Source organism: Microtus ochrogaster, unplaced genomic scaffold (genome assembly GCF_000317375.1).
Source record: "Microtus ochrogaster isolate Prairie Vole_2 unplaced genomic scaffold, MicOch1.0 UNK495, whole genome shotgun sequence".
NCBI lineage: Eukaryota > Metazoa > Chordata > Mammalia > Rodentia > Cricetidae > Microtus > Microtus ochrogaster.
The window spans coordinates 2,571-8,592 of record NW_004949593.1 but is presented as its reverse complement, the minus strand read 5'-3'; positions in this window follow the sequence as shown (position 1 = coordinate 8,592).

Genomic DNA, 6,022 nt, shown 5'->3' with positions numbered 1-6,022 from the left:
GTGTCATTATACACACATGAACAAATAAAATAATTGACAAAGTAAAAGAGTAACAAGGGGAATGAGGCATATCTGAGAAAAGGCCACTGGGATTGATCTTCATTTGAAAGGGGATAAACGCTATTATCACTGCAAACAATACAGCACGAGTCTGAATGAAGAGGATTTCATCTTACTGGGTAACGCAAGGATTCTGTTTTGGGTTGTTTCTGTTTTTGTTACTACTGCTTTTTCTCACTGAATTTTTAAAATTCTATTAAGACTTTTTTCATATCCTTTTCCATCCATCTACTTTCTCCAGTTCTTCTCCACCTCCCCCGCGTTTTTCTCATATTAGAAAATGAACAGTCACCTAAGGGATGATAATAAGATAAGATTAAAAAAACATACAAATTGGAATAGGGCAAAACAAATGGAAAAAGAACCCAAGAACGGACATGCAAAGACCACTGATATGTACATTTAAGATTCCCATAAGAGCAGAAATCAGAAAACCATAATATATTCATAAAACCTATAGTACAAAAAATGGCTGAATAAATAAGTAAAACATAACAGTATAGATGTTTAAAAAAATCACTGAAATGACAAAAGACCTCAAATGATGCAGGTAAGTTCCTTTTTTGTTGACCATTGATTGTGGGGCATGTGACCTATTCTAAAGATAGTGTGTTTCTCTAGTGAGACTCCCTTGGAGAAGGGTAATTTTCATTTACAAGTGTTTATCAGTTGGAGATAGCTTCAGGGATACTGATGATGCCTGTGTTCTCTTACAGGCCCCATATAGGCTGCAGATTTCTGATGGGAGAAAAGGCAGTCTAAACCACAAAAAAAGCAGTTCTGGTTAATATGTGATCTGTATTTTGTGCCTACAGCCTCTCTTCCAACATCTGAAATTGTCTTTCTTAATTTTCTAGCTTCAAACACACCACCTGCCAGCTTTGTTGTGTTCGAAATGTCTCTGTTCTGTACTAAAGTTCCGAGGAAAGAAGGAAAAATAATACATGCCCATATTAAAGACTATTAGACATAAAGCCAAGATAACTAACCTATATCCAAAACCTCATAGAAGCTAGGAAACAAGGAGTGTCCTAAGAGAGGCATACATAGATCCCCCGGGAAGGGGAATTAGACAAGATCTCCTGAAAAAATTGAGAGTGGTGTGTGTTTGGGAGGAAGCCCAGAGGGAAGGGGAGGGGAGAAAGTTAGTGAAGAAGAGAGCATGAGGAAATGGGATGTTTGAGATGAGAGAGAAACAGAAAGGAAGAACAAGGAAAAAGATATCTTGACAGATGGATCCATTATGGGGCTAGTGAGAAGACATGCAGTAGGGAAATTCTCAGGAATTCACCCACTAAGACCATAAGCCAATAATGGAAAGGGTGCCTGAACCCTGTAATCAGAACCTTTCTCCAGTAGCTAATGGAAGCAGGTGCTGACATCCACAGCTAAATACTGGATCAAGCTTCTGAAGACCCCTGTCATCTATACATTGAGGAACAAAGATATATTGGTATCAATCCAAAGATTATACAAAAGGCTTGCTTATGACAAATTTTGCTGAGTAAATCTGGTGTGGGAGCTCTAAAAGCATATGAACAACTGTATAATGTAAGTTTTCATTAAGGCATATGTTCCATTACCTTGTAAGCAACACACATGCATTACCACAGACCATTAGTGTCTTGCTCCTTTTTCTTTGAGAAATTAGTATACATCAGTATTCTAAAAATGCAGTATGGATAAATAAATGTTTTTAGTCTGTTTAAACAACCTATAGTGATCCAAAATGAACACCAAATTTGTTTGCGTAAATAAATTAATAATCACAATAAGTAGTTCTCCATAAAGGACTAGTGTCTCTGAAGTTTAGGTTGTGTTGTCTCAAAAATGCACACTGAGTTTAAAGTTTGAAAGTGAATAATTTATTCAGAAGTGGGTTCAGGGTCATCAGTAGGAAAGTGACACATTAATAGCTTCTACTGTGTCTGCCCTAAAGGTGACTATATAGATGCTGTAATTTAGAATTATTTCAATTTTATGATAAAATATCCAGTGTCGTTCTATTTGTAAACGCACACTATTTCTTTGATATGTCCAATCTGCCTCCTAAAACATTTTCTCTGTGCAGTTTAGAAACTTGGAAAAATGGTTAAGCCGAGTGGATGATTAACACACTAGAAGAATCTAACTATCAAGTAAATGGAATGTCATATCTAAAAGCTATGGAGCTTATAAATTACACATTAAATATTTTCACTTTTATCATGTGTCAACAAGTGATACACAGGCATGGAAAATTCTGTCCTCTATAAAATATGTGATATGATACTTTTTTGAGTCCCTAAAACTACTGAGTGATAGTGTTTTCATTCATATATACAGCCCAGCAAAAAAATGTCTTTGCATGGGACCAAACTAGGCCTACTGAATGTGATGACCATTGTATGGCTTGGGAAGTCTGTGAGGCCACTGGCAGTGGGACCCAGATTTCTCCTTATGGTTTGAATTGGCATTTTGGAATCCATTATCTTTGGAGGGATACCTTGCTCAGGGTAGATATAGTGGGAGGAGAGCCTTGATCCTGCCTCAAAGTGATGTGACAGACTTTGTTGACTCCGTTTGGGAAGCCTTCCATCTCTGACGAGTAAATAGGGAGCTGGGGACCTGGGAAGGTGGTGAAAGCAAATGGAGGGGAGGGAGTGGGAACTGGCCTAGTTATGTAAAATGAGAAAAGATTCTTTTTTGTATTTATTTTTATAGTTTTTATTGAGCAGTGTGTTTTTCTCCTTTCCCCTACCTTTCCCCTTTCTCCCCTTCTCCTCTCTCCCATGACACCCAATTTCCTAGGCAGGTGTTTTCTTTTTCACCTCTCTATGTGGATCCATGTATATCTCTCTTATGGTTCTCTTTGTTATCTTGTTTCCCTGGAGTTGTGGCCTGTAGGCATATTTTTTTTGCTTTATATCTAAAAGCTACGTATGAGTGAATATATATTATATTTGACTTTCTGGGAGGCAAATGGATCTATCTAGACAAAAAAAAATATTGAATGAGGTAACTCAGACCCAAAAAAGACTGTTTTTAAAAAAATAAATTTAATGATAAAAAAGGCTCTTTAAGACCATGGACTGCAAAGATAACTTCGTAGTTAAGGAAACCTCAGCATGCATAATTCACACTGAGTTACTCACAAACACTTTATCTCCAGCTTTAGAGAATCATACTTAGGACACCTGCAAACACACATACACACATATACACATGGCCACACACAGACATACACAATACATATACACAAATACACATGTCCATACACATAGACATATACACACATACATACATACATATATACATGTCCAGAGACACAGACATACACATACATATTTATACACATTTATACAAATTTATACACACACATACACATGGACATACACACTGTTACATACATTAAAAATTAAATTAATCTGAAAACCATGTTCTGCCAAGGTGATTGCTTGGCTTGAACTCCTGTGAGTCTAGAGAGCTATGATGTTAGCAGTCTAGAGCCTACTGTGCTATCATTAGCCCACTGAAGAGTCATTCCTTGACTACCTCAGTTATCTACCTAAATTCCAGTCATGTGAGTACTAGGTAATTATTTTTTAAATGTACAAAAATATCTTTAACATTTACTATGACAAAATTAAAGGACAATGCATTAGTTAATGAACAGAGATATTACCCACCTGATATTCCCACTAATGTATTTTAACTCTGTTTTGATATTTGACTCTCTTTTGTTTTGTCACTATAAACACTTCATGAAACTGGTATGACATTGAAACATGGTACTGTTTCTTCACCACACCTTTCTAATAAAAGGATAGAGAAAATTTGCTTTCACAGTGCCTACTTATAATAATCTTAGCCTACTAGGAGATATCAATGGACAATACTTCCACAGCAAATACTCAATAGTCCAACCCTGTGCCAATACATTGTAAGTCAGCCATTGGAAATGATACATAAACAATTTCCAAAGCCTATAATTTACCATTGCTTGGATGAGATTTTGCAATCTGATTCAAATGTAGATACTTTACAAAGAATGTTTGAAGAAATAAATAGAGTTTTACCTAATTGGGGATTACAAATTGCTCCCAAAAAATACAGAGAGGAGATTCTGTAAGTTACCTAGGTTATAAAATAGGTTTACAGAAAATTAAAACACAAAAGGTGCGTATTAGGAGCGACAAATTGCAGGCTCTTAATGACTTTCAGAGAGTGTGAAGAGACATTTCCAATCTATGACCTACTTTTGGGAAAACACCTAATCTAATAATTTATTTTTAAATATCCTTAGGTGTTGACAAAGACTTAAATAGTCCCAGGGAATTAACAGTTGAATCAGAGAAAGAATTAACTATGGTTGAAGAGAATTACAGAAGGCACATGTGGATCAGGTGGAGTCTAGTCTTAATAGCATTCTAGTCATATTGGCTTCTAGAACTTATCCTATAGGAAATTTAATGCAGAAGGAAGATGTTATCTTTGATGAAATCTTTTTGCCACATAAAATGAGTAAAAAATTAAAAACTTATGTGAAAAGGTCTCTGAATAAATTTTAAAAATGAATTTTTACTTCACCAATTAGTAGGAATAGACCCAGCAGAGATTATAGTGCCTTTTAGTACTGATAAAATTAAAAACTTATGGGAAGACAATGGACCTTGGCAAAGAGCTTCTGCTAATTTTTAGGAAAGATTAATAGCAACTATCCCAAAAGTGATAGAATTAACCTTATATAGAGAACTACTTGGATCTTTCCCACATTGTATGTGACACACCAAGAACTAGAGCCCAGATTTCCAAACTGATGCAAATGAATAAGCAAAGGCAGGTTACAAATTAGAAGATTTAAATAAGGTGGAATGAAGCCTTTATAATTCTCTCCAAAAGGGAGAATACTATTCTCATGGTACTAAAGCATTTTATAAAACCTCTCAATATAGTTACTAATTCACAGTATGTAAAAAGAGTTGTTTTGCATATTGAATCTGCTGAATTTTTACCAGATGATACAGAATTGACTTCATTCTTCATTCAGGTTCAAGATATAATCAGAAATAGGCTTTGTCCCATATACATAACACACATCCCACCCCATACTGTTCTGCCAGGTCCTCTATCACATCATAACGGAAAAATTGACAGAATATTGATTGGAAATGTGGTGAAGACATCAGAATTTTATAAAGAAACATCACATTAATAGGAAAAGTTTAAAGAAAGAGTTTTCACTTACATGGCAAAAAGCTAAGGATATTAATTATAAGGAGATTTCCTACTTGCTTTTTAGATAAGCAAACACTGCTACCTTCAAGGAAGGTACCAAAAGGGTACTCAAAGGAATGAAATCTGGCAGATGGATGTGTTCTACATAACAGAATTTGAAAACTAAATATGTACATCAATCCATTTTCATCTATTCAGGTTTTGAATGGGCAACTGCTTTGAGCTCAGAGAAGGCTGATTCAGTAATCACACATTTATTAGATGTTATGGCTATCATGGGTATACCTGCACATATAAAAACAGATAATGCTCCAGAATATGTTTCTAAGAAAATGGAAATAATTTTTTGCTTATTATAATATAAAGCACATTACAGGTATAGCACACAATCCTACAGGTCAGGTAGTTATAGAAAGATCAAATCAAACTATAAAGGATATGTTATACAAGCAGAAATTATAGAAAAATACTCCCATAAATTTTCATAATTGTGTATTAACCCTTAATTTTCCTAATGGGAATGAGAAAGAAACAAAAGTAGCAAGCTGTTTTCATTACTGTAGCTCTATAATAGAGTTTGAAGTCAGGGATGGTAATGCCTCCAGAAGATCCTTTATTGTATAGGATTGTTTTGGTTATCCTGGGTTTTTTGTTTTTCCATATAAAGTTGATTATTGTTCTCTCAAGGTCTGTGAAGAATTTTGTTAGGATTTTGATGGGGATTGCATTGAATCTATAGATTGCT